A 14,861-nucleotide genomic window follows, 5' to 3' on the forward strand; every position below is an offset into this window, starting at 1 on the left:
GATTATATCTGATTAAAAAATAAAATCTGGATTTACCAATGATACGAGAGTATTTTTTTTCACCTTATATCGTGATTTGATTACATGTTTCCTTTGGTGCAATCCCTCTTATCTAGAACTAGGCAAGCATGCTCGTGCAATATGTGAGTCAACATCCGGTGTAAACAATAACAAAAGATAATCCACCCACAAACTGCCAATCTCTAGTTTGAAATACAAATTTAGCTCTGCTTCAAATTTTTGAAGCCAAGACTAAAATTTCATGAGAAATTATATCTAAAATAGATATGGCCAATATATGCACAGTTATGAGGGGAACAAGCATACCCATTTTAAAATTTCAGTACAACAGCTTAATTTTAATTTTTGCAAAGCAAGTGCTGCAATCTGAATGTGACCAGAAAATTCATACCTTCCACCATTTTCACCGATTGGCTGCTGTTATACCCAATTGCCGGACTTTGAGGTAAAAATCTTTGCAGGAAAAAAATTCTGCAATACTAGCTACCTTCATCACTCGATAAAACAGCAAAGAAAGCATTTCATTCTTCATATTTTTATGCATTCTGTAATAATTAGAAATGGATTGCTTGAATTATTACATAAGTATTTAGTACACAATTGATTACTTGTAAGTAAATAATTCATCTTTTTTCATTCAAACGCCAAGGACTTACAATTTGGGAAGCACCATAGATATATTTAGAAAATGTCTATATTGAGCAGTGGATATTCCTAAAACGTCACGGGTATTTATATTACTCAACAGGTCTATACACCGTGCTAAATAACTAACTTGCATTAACGCTGTCTTTTGTGTAAACCGAAACTAACATTTTGTAATTTCCTAATTATCACCCACGGACAGTGGCACGTTATATGGTAAGAAAATTATTTCCTTTATCTTACACCATGGAGCACGTTTTTGGTTATAACTGGTCAAGCATTACCGCAAAATTTTCTTGGAGGTCAACTAAATGTAACATGAATAGAAATCACTTAAACATTCATAAATTAAAACTGTTAAATATAGGCATCCATTGTCAGTTCGAGTCCTAGTATACCAATTCTGGAAATTTAAATGTATTTATAAGATTGTAATCGCGATAGATTATATTAGATTTCTCCACAAGTAGATTTTAATGATGTTTCACCGAGGATTGTTCAGCCTACACATTGTGACACACACAAACGGGGAAATGTAGGCCACGCCATGTTTATATTTATTCCTCTGTAAATATATCTTATAATTTATGGAATATCTTCTATTTTCAATAAGCATGCTCGTGCAATATGTGAGTCAACATCCGCTGTAAACAATAGCAAAAGATAATCACACCCACCAACTGCCAATCTCTAGTTTAAAATACAAATTTAGCCCTGCTTCAAATTTTTGAAGCCAAAATTAAATTTTCATGGGAATTTATATCTAAAATAGATGTGGCGAATATATGCACAGTTATAAGGGGAATAAGCATACCCATTTTAAAATTTCAGTACAACAGCTTAATCTTATTTTTTGCAATATAAGTGCTGCAATCTGAATGTGACCAGAAAATTCTCATCTTCCACCATTTTCACCGATTGGCTGCTTTTATACTCAATTGCCGGCCTTTGAGGTAGAAATCTTTGCAGGAAATAAATTCTGCAACACTAGCTACCTTCATCACTCGATAAAACAGGAAAGAAAGCATTTTATTCTTTATATTTTTATGCATTCTGTAAAAATAAAAAAAATACTTGGATTATAACATAATAACATAAGTATTTAGTAAATACATGTAGTTGATTAAGTAAATAATTCATTTATTCTTCTTCATTCAAATGCCTAGCATTTTACAATTTGGGAAGCACCGTAGATAAATTTAGAAAATGTTTATATTGAGCAGTGGGTATTCCTAAAACGTCACGGGTATTTATATTACTCAACAGGTCTGTATACCGTGCTAAATAACTAACTTGCATTTACACAGTCTTTTGTGTAAAACTGAAACTTCCTGATTATCACCCACGGAAAGTGGCACGTTATATGGTATGAAAACTATTTCCTTTATCTTACACTATGGAACACTTTTTTGGTTATAACTGGTCATGCATTACAGCAAAATTTTCTTGGAGGTCAACTAAATGTAACATGAATAGAAATCATTTAAACATTCTTAAATTCAAACTGTTAAATATAGGCATCCATTGCCAGTTCCAATCCTAGTACAACAATTCTGGAAATGTATTCATAAAATTGTAAATACGTTAGGTTACATTTCATTACAAGTAGATTTTAATGAGGTTTCACGGAGGATTGCTCAGCCTGCACATTGTGACTCATACAAACCGGGGGAAATGTAGGCCACGCCATGTTTATTCCTCTATAAATATATCTTAGATAACTTATGGCATATCTTCTACTCCCAATAAGGTATATATACCCGATCAAACACCTGCATTTTGTAAAAATCTTTTTTTTTAAAATCTACTTGGATCATAACATAAGTATTTGGTAAATATTTGATTAAGTAAATAATTCAATTTTTTCAAGTGCCTAGGACTTTACAATTTGGGAAGCACCGTAGCTAAATTTAGAAAATGTCTATATTGAGCAGTGGGTATTCCTAAAACGTTACGGACATTTAAATTATTCAAAAAGTCCATATACATGTACCCATCTTCGAAGATGACATGTACCGTGCTAAATAACTAACTTGCATTTACGCATTATCTACCCAGGGTTCCGTGCGCTCCTCGCACTAGTGTATGTGAAGTTTGCGTAACGCGCCCTCTGGTGAGAGAATGGCATTTACGCAGTATTTTGTGTAAACCGAAACTAACATTTTCCCTAGTTATCACCCACAGAAAGTACCACGTTTTATGGTAAGAAAACTATTTTCTTTATCTTACACTATGGAACACTTTTTTGGTTATAACTGGTCGATCATTACAGCAAAATTCTCCTGGAGGTCAAGTAAATTTAAACATTCATCAATTCAAAGTGTTAAATATACGACTTGGGGTAATTTATATTAAATATACGCATCCATTGCCAATTCGATTCCAAGTATATCAATTCTGGAAATGTATTCATAAAATTGTAAATGCGTTAGGTTACATTTCATTACAAGTAGATGTTAATGAGGTTTCATGGAGGATTGTTCAGCCTGCACATTGTGACTCATACAAACCGGGGGAAATGTAGGCCATGCAATGCTTATATTTATTCCTTTTTAAATATATGGGATATCGTCTACTTCCAATAAGGTATCTAATAAATTTTATAAGATGTCTGATATAACTTATAGCTTATTAGATACTCAATAAAATATATAATATATCTTATAACCTATATAAGATCTCTCATAAAGTTTATAAGATATCTGATATATTAAACAAGATATCTTCTAGATTTGATGAGATATCCTATAAAATAGAAAATATCCTATAAATTTCATTTTATGAGATATTTTATAAAACACATAAAACATCTTTATGTTTTGTAAGATACCTAAGAAATTTTATAATATATCTTATAAATTTTATGAGATATCTCATAAATGAATTTTTATAAGATACAACTTTTATAAGACATGTTATAACTTTTACTTATCTTATAAAAGAAAGTTTGTAAGATATCTCATATATCTTATAAGATATATCGAGTAATTTACAGTTCATAAGATGTTTGATGTATATATATATATATATATATATATATATATATATATATATATGAAGATATTTTTTAACTCTATAAGGTACTTTATAAACTTTATAAGATATCTTGTATATTAAACAAGATTTATCGTAAAGTTTGAGATGTCTTATATGATATGTAAGATACCTTATAAACTTTTTTCTATAAGATATCATATAAAAGTTAGGAAATATATTATAAAAGTCATCAGATATCTAAAAGTTTCAAGTATCTTTAAAAAAGTCATGTATAAGATATATAAAGTCTGAGATATCTTACAAAACATAAGATCTTATATCTTTTATAAGATATCTTATGAAGAAAAAATACATGAGATATTTCATATCTTTTATAAGATATATAAACTTTAGAAGATATCTTTTAAATTTTATAAGATATCTTATAAAATTTATGAGATATCTTTAAAGAGGAGTGAATATTAAAATGGCATGCCATAGAAATGTATAAATTATCTCTCTTAATTAAACGGATTTCTCAAACTACAGGAAATGCATTATATAACTACATAATATAATGCAATTCCGAGAGAACAGGCACAGAACACAAATCTCCTATATTATGATATCCTCTTTATAGTTCATATGCGTGCATTGGCAATACTGTTTGATAAATCTGTGAGATATCAAATGAAGGTCGGTAAGTTTGTTTAGAACTAGCAATTTAAACTTTAATGGATGGGCATACAAATGATAAAGGTAAATAATGAAACAAATTTCAAACAACTCCAAAAATATTTTGTAAGTAACGTGTGAAAATCGGTGACCGACCCTGACCAAACTCTGAGTGTCCCCTTAGAGATACCTTTTGCGATTAGAAACAACATCAATAATCTACATATCAACATGAATGGAATGTTCCCATTTTATTCTTGGTTAGACGCGTAATAAAACAAATTCTAAGACGATTTTCTGATATAACTTTCATCAATAAAACGCGTACAATTACTTTGGCCGTGTCCGACCTACAACGTAAAAATAGGCAATGGCTGCTCAAACACCGAACCTTCTGCTTTGAGAAGTGAGAGTCTTGGGGTTTTTCAGATGGAATCTTTAAAACCTAGAGGTCTAGAAGGTCAACCGAAGGATTAAATGGATCGCAGAACAGAATCTAGTATTTAGATAACGTTAATGTACTTTTTTACATACGTCAATACATCTTTCTAATGCTGTTATAGGCACTGCTCGTGAACAAAAACCTGCTACATCCATTAACGATCAAAATATGACCGGTAAAAAATGTTTGTCAACGATAGGCACTTGAATAGAAATGACACGATATATTATTTATACTCTGTAAACCATTTTACTTAATACTTGCATGATACTCCGCATGGATAATGTTACCCTATATTTGGATTATAATGTAAGTATTTAGTATGGGTTTATTAAGTAAATGATTGATGTTTTATTCAAGTGCTAAGGACTTTACAATTTGGGAAGCACTCTAGATGTATTTAGAAGTTGTCTATAGTCCTATTGAACAGTAGGTATTCCTAAAATGTCACGGATATTTAAATTACTCAACAGGTAAATCTACCGTGCCAAATCACTAACTTAATTGTGAATGCTTTTATGCACTGTTTTGTGTAAAACCGAAACTAGCATTTTGTATTTTCCTAATTATCACCTAAAGAAAGTGCAACGTTATATGGTAAGAAAACTATTTTCTTTATCTTCATTTGCGTTTGATCATGGACATTACATTTATTATACTATCATTATATGTACAATATAAATGTTTCTTAACGAATCCTTGCAATTTTCTGATTAATTTTGACATTTGTTATTTCTCAATCAATTGCAGTCAGTTATACAATAATACCCCAGTGCGGGATAACCCATAAACTTGTATGGAACTTAATTATCTAACTATAGGCTCTAATTCACAGTAGTTAACTCTCACATTTGGTAAAAAAAAATTTGACTTTTCAAAGATTGAGCTTTGGTTGACTCTGTAAAGAGAGGTAATTAAAATTACTGGTTTATAGTTGTATAGGTCATGTTGTTGACGATATTTCGCGAGATTGTTTACATCCTGGTACCTCGACTGTCAGACTGGACTCAGGTCATGCAAGCCGTTTGACTTCCCACTCAAACGCCTTGGAGGGTTCTACATATTTAAAAATATTACAACGCGCTATCGAAAAACGGAAATGGTGACACCGAAGAAAACAAACACCACAGCTGTTGTTCCAAATGTCAGTTTATGTGTCGCTTGTTCTCAAGAAAGCAAACGTTGTGTTTTTGGAAGTTCGAAACTTGGTCCTTCATTAGAGAAACCAGTGGCGATATGATCAGAATTATGCTGACTTCACGAGAACTAGTATTACTGTGCAGGTCTTCTTCAAACATTAATTGCGGTAGAATCGAATATAATAGCGATTTCCCATAGCCTGTTGGTAATACTGCCAACACGTCTGACCTATTTGCTAATTTAAGTAAACACACTTTCTGTAAAGGTTTCAGCGAGAATTCGATAAAACATTGTTTATCTTCTTTTCGACAGCGTCCGTCATCGTTATGCATCAACCAATCAGCTGCTTTATCAGAATTCGGATAAGCCTCGTTATGGAGTGTAAATGTTTTTCGTAGAATGCTCCTAGACGTTTGTCTCGTAGAACACTGCATTGACAAACGTGTAGGTAACCTAGACTACACTCTGGGGAGAATGATCTCTCGTGGAGGGTTTAACAAAGGGAGATAAGCAGAATGAGTGATTTATAGGTGCATTATTTACCATAAAGGTTACAATAAAATCGGGGTTCCAAATAAAGATATTCCTTGTGTTTTCTTTTGGTTTTTGGTTCGATAATTCAGATATTTTTCAGAAAAATGATAGAATGCAGATACTCACCAGTATCACTGCTGTCTGTTCCGTGCGTCGGTGATTAACTTTTGAACATAATACATACATACATATATATATATGGGGTGGCGAAAATTGGGAATTTCATGGTCTCTGCTTTCCTGGAGCCTCAGATGTGTGGCCAAACCCATCAAAATTTGTTACCTTCGAAGGTTTTTTTACGCCTGGACGTCAAGCAGTGAAAATATTAGTATGATTATAATAGCCGTTTACAAAAACTGTGACATTTATGACCCCAAGGTACTAGGTTGGGGTTAGATTGGCCATTCTATTATGTGTAGGAAATGCAACAGAAAATCTTCTATCTTTCCTGTTGGACATCAACCAGACAAACTGTTTGCATGATTATGATGAGCAATGAACCCTCTATGAAAATTCATTGCCTCTGTTTTCAGGCTCCAGGGGCTTCGTTCATAACATTTTGAAGGTACATTATTTTTTATGAATTATTTCGTTACTTCTGGACAATTAGCAGCCAACTGTTTTATTATAACATTGAACACGTCAAGAATCCTCTTTTGTCTACCAGACTTCTGAAAACCATGGAAACTGAGGCTTAAGTTTGGGGAAAAGTTAGTAATTTATTGAAAATGCGTTATATTTCATTCAAGATCTTTCCGTATTTCTGGACATCCGGCAGAAGGGAACTGTTTTCATTAATATTCGAACTCGACTAGAAAATAGAATTTTGTCATGGAATGATGAAACTTTCTCTTCTATAAACGAAATTAAATGATCAATTATGTGTGGTAGTCTTACTGATATATCTTTCTCCTAGTACAAAGTATGATAAGAGGTCACCTGAGTTACCTTGGTTCTGCTGTTCAGCTGCTGTGATTATAAAACGATATTTTCTATACATATTCCTATATACAACCCACCTCTGGTACTGTAAAAGTGGTTATTTACGCTGCGGGTTAAGTACACGTTTTTCCACGTCCAACATTACGTGTGGGGGGAAATACGCGGTAACTGAGAATGTGATATACACATGTAATGTTATATCAAACATTTATAGCTATACGCGTGGGGGAAATTTACGCCCTTATTACTTGACTGCGTAATTAGTGTAAGTTTTCCCCACGTGTAAATAACCACTTTTACAATATATCCAGGGTTCCGAGATTGCCCAACTCTCTATTTTGTATTCCCTAAAGGATTCATGAGATTGACCACTGCTCGTTATCTTCACATTTAAATGTAAGGTCTCACAATAAGGAATCCATATACATATTTCAGGAGATAATTTCTAGGTTTAGGTTTTCTTACTCCCCTATTTTGGCCTCACCTTATCCCAAGGGACCATGGTTTGACGAAACTTGAATCTACTTTATGTCAAGAATCTTTCATGCAAAGAACTGCGAACGATAGTAACGTTTCGCCGCCTACCTTCGGGTCAATTTTCAAAGGTTAATATATTTTAAATGATTTTATATCATTATAGATAATCATGTCATTTTTCATAAAAGTTGACTTATTTGACCAAACAAAGAGAGATAACTCTATGAGTTGGGTTGAAATTAGGCCAATTCAACTTAAAGGTCAAGTACGGTGATTTTCCTAAAACTTCACTTTTACACAGAAAAATGTCTGTCGTAGACTTATGGATTAATTTCCATGGCAATTTTGATAAAAATCACTTGGCGTGAAGTACACGGCGCTATCAAACTTTTACCTGAGCGATCGATAAATGTGTCGTGACGTGAGTTATCGCTCGTAGCTTATGACGTCATCTGAGACAACTTTCGATTGCATTGATAGGGTTTACATAGAAAAGTCCTGTATTTATGGTACAATGCGCTGCTTTGAACTGCAATGTCAAATCGGGACAGGGATTAAGTATGTTTCTTTTCCCCAAAAGACCCTAAATTTCGAAGAATTTGGACACTGAAACTGAAAAGAGACACTGAGATTTGTGACAAGCCACGAGGATCAGTGAGTGACACTTTAATTAACGAGGATCAGGTTTCCATCAACCCCGACGCATCATCCTGTTTGACTATAAACAAAGTGCAAAGTGATGATTAACTGGACATCCTACAAAACAAGTGGAGGGATGTATTTTAATTATATAAAAAGTTCAACCCAAATTAAGGGGGGATGCAATCCACCCCTCTCTACATCCACCACTGAATGCTTTAATGCGACATTGTATTCAATGGGTTTGCGATTGCACATATAAATTAATGTCACCCATTACCTAGTTCAAATTGATTTTATTTCTTTTATTAAATGAAATATCTTTCGAATGTTGTCGTACTCGTACTATATTTATAAGGGACTCATCATATCATTTCTTCACTATATATATTTTGAAAAAATAAAATATAGTAAAAATGGAAATGAATTCAATTAAAAAAACCCATTTTGATAAAACCTTATTTATTAGGTCAGTCCAATTTCCAAAGCTTTTTCTTCAAGTTCATTATGAAAACAAGTACAAGTTTTTCCTTTTCCGAATATGGTTTTAAGTGCTACCTTAATTAATATATCATGAATCATTAAGGCAAAATTTCACACCTCAAAATGCTACAATTCGTTAACTTTGTGCCGTAATATTTCAATTTCACATTTGACGTGTGTTGTGAAGAAATTACATGTACTAATAGGCATAATTTACATTTTATGATATTGTATCTACATGTAGATGTTTTTCTTTTTTAAAAAGGTACAAATAACGTTGTGCACAATAGGTTTTTTTCTTTTGTCTTTTGTTGTTCTTTTTTCAAAAAGGCATTTTTCAATTAAATATATATCTAGCTAAACACATTATAATCTGAATCTGATCAATCTCATACCAGTAAATTCCATTTAAAAAATACAAACGTGAGAGTCAATCTAGTTTTAAAAATACGCTCACAATCGCTACAATAGAGTATACGGCGAGTATCTATGAAGTCTGATTTTGATTAGCCTAGATTGTGTAAAATACAAAGGTTATCTTTTCATAGAACATTTTTTCCAATACCATTCCCACTTTTCTATGGACTGCCTCGGTAAATAATTTCTAACTGAGATTCCTATGAGATATTTGTCGAACATAGACTATCGGATGGTTTCGAAACGGGTGCAGGTACAAATATAAAAGGTTGAATCCCTAAACTCAAGTGTATCTACGGTATTTCACCGTCACTATCCACGATGTTGCTAAAACTGGCAATTTCTCACAGAAATTAAAACGATGATATACTGGCGTAAACAACTACAGTAATGTCTCAGATGACGTCATAAGAAAGGGCGATAATTCCTTCATTCGTTTCTATAAACAACGATTTTGGAATAAGTATTTTGCGCATTTACCTGGATTTCAAAAAATAATAAACACATCAATAAACTTTTCAAAACGGGTTTTAATGAATTATAAACTTTATTTTCAAATCTATTTTTATTACACTTGACCTTTAATTGATATATTATCATCCCCGCCCGCCCCTCAAAAATTGGTCCGCCCTGATTTTTTTTATTTTGTGAAATTTGCGATTTCCGGAATATTTTCATGTCTGACTCCGGTATTTACACTTCTTGTTTACATTTCCAGTATAACAACGTGAAAAGCCACGTGAGGAAAATAGATCTATATGGTTTTCTTAATTTCTCGCGTTCTTACAGACGTAAGTCTTGAAGAAGTTAGGTATATTTCTGTTTGAAATTAAAACTTAACCTGGAATGATGTCTGTGAAAATAACATAGATTGATATCCACCTGTCATTAAATGATGCGCATCTGTTGAAAAAAAAATCATGTCTTTAATAATTTTCTCAGAAAAAAAATAAAAAAATAAAATCCTCCCACCCGCCCCATACGTTTTGTTGACCCTGTATAGTAATCTACTTATTAAGTTGAATTGGCCTTAAGTATTGCACTATAGGAATCAATGGAAAACGGAAAATATTTTTAAAACATCAACCCCCGTGAAACACAAATTCTTTTTTGCAGGTATTATACTTTGTTATTTAGCGAATCTTTAACTTAAACTTTTGTTGTTTCACGGAGACACAAGTTTACAGACCAAAATAGCGAAAATGTTCACTCTATGAACAACTGAAAATGATTTTAAAGAGTGAGAAAGGAAGACTAACAATATTTTACTCTATAGTATAAAGTAATTTGACAAATCAAATGGTCATTTATTGATATCAATATACATTTTGAAATAAATGATGTTTTAAACCCCGGTTCCAATTAACATAATTTTCTACCTAATCAAAAGGAGTAGAAATTAAGAGTAATTATTTAATCAACACTGGTATTAAAGTTAATAATCAATTACTAATGGATTCTACTTTGTATTTAATCAACACTGGTATTAAAGTTAATAATCAATTTCTAATGGATTCTACTTTGTATTTAAAAAAAAATATCATTGGCAAAATTACAAAGCTTTTTAAACTATATGAGTTGATAATGTTGGCAGGAATCCAAAGTTAACGTGTGTAGTTCTTTTCTGGCTCAGTGGTTCTTGAGATTATTAAATGACAGCGCTCTGTTTTTGGCTTTTCCTGAATATCTTCCCTTTAAAAGAGTATGACCCTTTATTTGAACAAACTGAAATCCCCTTCATCCAAGGATGATTTGTGTCAAATTTGATTGAAATTGGTCTTATGGTTCTGGAGAAGAAAATGAAAATGTGAAAAGTTAACCCCGACGATGACAATAGACGCTGGACAAATTTTGATTAGAAAAGCTCACTTGAGCCTTCGGCACAGGTGAGCTAAAATGGAGAAGTAGAAAAGCAAACAGGTAACATAATGATTTCTGAAGACTAGAAATTGTGCAAACTCGGGTGACCGATAAAATCTATATCTTCTTTTTATTTTTTACAACTTGGAAGACAACCCCTTATGACAGTAGAATATATCAAAATCAATGTGAGAATTCTTTAGAATCTTTCCAACGGCAAACCTATAACCCTGCAATGTGTAAATGAGACAAAACCACCCCGAGACATTTAGTGTGATCTAATAGCAGGATGTCCCAATATTATCTCTGTATTAGCAAACTATGTGGTTCGGGTGGGCGCTGTGATGCATGAGTCTTATATATCATGATCAAGCTCTTTAATACGCCGGTTTGTTATCTTCACCTTTCACTTAGTCTATGAGGTTCGCTTCGTCCGTACTAACTCATAAATAATGAGGGCTCTATGAGCGCGGAGAGATCACTAATGCATATGTTAACTGAGCGACATTTAATTCATCTACACAAAAATCAGTTACATCACAATCTACACTGAAGATGTCACATGATACACAAAACTGATACACATGTACAAAGAGGGATAACTCTAACTAATTTAGTTAACAAGGTTTATCGATGTTTCATCCGTTCAGTTTCATTCATAAAAAGTTTTCCATTTCGTTGCATCATTAAAAAATGTTTAACCCGCAGTCTGCAGACACTGACGGCACCACACCGGGCACACGCCATGGTGATACGGTAATCACGTGTGCTGTTTAAGACACTGTGAATGATATACACATCTGGGGAAGTTGTGAGAAAATAAAGGATATACAATCTAGGGACACTATGTATTATGTCTCACGTGTCGAAGTTATCAATGTGTTTCAATGTCATCGCCGGGTGCTTGTCTTAGGGTCATACTTCTTTTATCAATATAAAATAATTCAATCACTCTCGTTGACTTTGATATAGATTTAGAACCTATTGCTTGGTTTGGATAATTTAAACTTCCGCCCTTCTCTTATACAGACACGTCGATAATTAAATAACTACTTTCCACTCAGTACTTAAATGTATATAATATATCAGATGTTTCTCTGTCATTACGTATTTCTGAATTTGTTCTCTCAAATTTTCTGGTAAAATTACTTCAATACAGCTCAATCACTAGGACCAATGAGAGTTTGATACTTGACCACATGAACACTAATGTTGTGGGGTGGATCTATATCTCAAAACCTGTGTATTTGCATGAGAGATTTTATCACAGTATATGACAAATTAGAATAAAAACACACTCCCACACAACGATGATGCTTGGTAATGGGGTGTGCCAAGTAATTTGCAGATGTCCTTAAACATCGAAATATTTTCTGAATTTGAAGATGAAATAACCTCGGGGAAAGTGTCTCATTTCGGTTCACTTATTCACACACTATAGATATGAAAACCAGCGTTATATCAACGGGAAATTAAACTTTATTGGCAATAAGCTATTTCAAAACTGTTGTGTATGCCAAATATGATATCGCACATAACTATAGTGTTGTGTAGAACAGATCAGTTTAAGGAAGTAAGGTTGTATCGTTAAAACATGGTAACCAGATTTAAACAATAGAACATACTATTAGTACATAGTCACAAGAAATGGATCTATACGCTACTACTAAATGTAGTACATACTCACACACAAGGGATATAAACCCAACTATTAGTACATACTCACAAACAATAGATCTATACCTTACTATTAGTACATACTCACAAACAATAGATCTATACCTTACTATTAGTACATACTCACAAACAATAGATCTATATCCTACTATTAGTACTTACTCAAAAGCAATAGATCTATACCTTACTATTGGTATATACTCATAAACAATGTACCTATACATTAATATTAGTCCATACTCACAAACAATAGATCTATACCCTACTATAAGTACTTACTCAAAAGCAATAGACAAATATTCCACTACTAAATGTAGTGTATGCCAAACTTTACATCGCACATTAAATACAGTGTAGTGTGGAAAAGGTCAATTTAAGCAAGTAGGGTTGTATCATCAGAACAGGGTAAACAGGTTTAAACAATGGATATATACCCTACTAGTAGTAAACATACATTGCATTAACAACATTGTAAACTCCTCAGTTCATTATTCTCTGTGTTGTGTAACAACTTCACTAGTGTACTTAGTAGAGAAAATAACAGTTAGTTAGTCTCTGTGTTGTGTAACACCTTCACTTGTGTACTTAGTAGAGGAAATAACAGTTAGTTATTCTCTGTGTTGTGTAACACCTTTATTAGTGTACTTAATAGAGAAATTAACAGCTAATTATCACCTGTGTTGTGTAACACCTTCACTAGTGTACTGAGTAGAGAGAATAACAGTTAATTATTCTCTGTGTTGTGTAAAACCTTCACTTGTGTACTTAGTAGAGAAAATTACAGCTAATCATTCTCTGTGTTGTGTAACACCTTCACTGGTGTACTTAGTGGAGAGAGTAATAGTTAGTTATTCTCTGTGTTGTGTAAAACCTTCACTAGTGTACTTAGTGGAGAGAATAACTGTTAATTATTGTACCAGATGTATACCCTACTATTAGTAAATATACATTGTTTGTTTGATATTGGTAGGATTGGTTAACTATATATTGTTAACCGAATGGTGACTGTATTATAAGCCATAATACTATCCATCTCATTGCGATGACAGACAGCGTTATATTTTGGGAATAAGAATACAATTGTTCAATTTTACTCATGAACAACTGGATGTATTTTATGACTCGGGTCTGACGTTGATGATAAATACTGTCTTGAACATCTCCTTTATTCTCTCTAAGTACACTAGTGAAGGTGTTACACAACACAGAGAATAATTTTCAATTGTTAATCTCTCTACTCAGTACACTAGTGAAGGTGTTACACAATGCAGAGAAGAATTAATTGAGGAGTGTACACTATTGTTAATGCAATGTGTGCTTATTAATCGTAGGGTACAGGTTCACTGTGAGTATCTACTAACAACAGGGTATAGGTCCATTGTTTATGAGGATATTCTAATAGTAGTATATAGATTTATTGTATGTGAGTATGTATTAATAACAGGATATAGGTTCATTGTTTGTGAGGATGTACTAATTGTATGGTATAGGTCCATTGTTTGTGAGTATGTACTAATAATAGGGTATAGGTCCATTGTTTGTGAGTATGTACTCATAGTAGGGTATAGGTCAATTGTTTGTGAGTATGTATTAATAGTAGGGTATGTGTCTATTGTTTGAGAGTATATACTAATAGTAGGGTATGGGTCCATTGTTTGTGAGTATGTACTAATAGTTGGGTATGTGTCCATTGTTTGTTAGTATGTACTAATAGTTGGGTATAGGTCCATTGTTTGTTAGTATGTACTAATAGTTGGGTATAGGTCCATTGTTTGTTAGTATGTACTAATAGTTGGGTATAGGTCCATTGTTTGTTAGTATGTACTAATAGTTGGGTATAGGTCCATTGTTTGTGAGTATGTACTAATAGTTGGGTATGTGTCCATTGTTTGTTAGTATGTACTAATAGTTGGGTATAGGTCCATTGTTTGTT

General features: G+C 32.8%; 1 protein-coding gene across 3 annotated transcripts in view; it reads left to right on the top strand.

The window, feature by feature from the left end:
• The first annotated feature begins 845 nt into the window (after positions 1-845).
• LOC125678759 (uncharacterized) overlaps positions 846-14,861 on the top strand; it is a 58,777-nt gene continuing 44,761 nt past the window's right edge. Inside the window, exon 1 of one of the 3 annotated variants that reach the window (XM_056150612.1) lies at positions 846-2,032. The gene's annotated coding sequence lies outside the window, so the exon portion shown is untranslated. Of the gene's footprint in view, positions 2,033-2,534; positions 2,869-14,861 lie in introns of those variants that run through there. The other 2 variants (XM_056150613.1, XM_056150616.1) reach the window with 2 other exon arrangements.

Source organism: Ostrea edulis, chromosome 9 (genome assembly GCF_947568905.1).
Source record: "Ostrea edulis chromosome 9, xbOstEdul1.1, whole genome shotgun sequence".
In the NCBI taxonomy this organism is placed as follows: domain Eukaryota; kingdom Metazoa; phylum Mollusca; class Bivalvia; order Ostreida; family Ostreidae; genus Ostrea; species Ostrea edulis.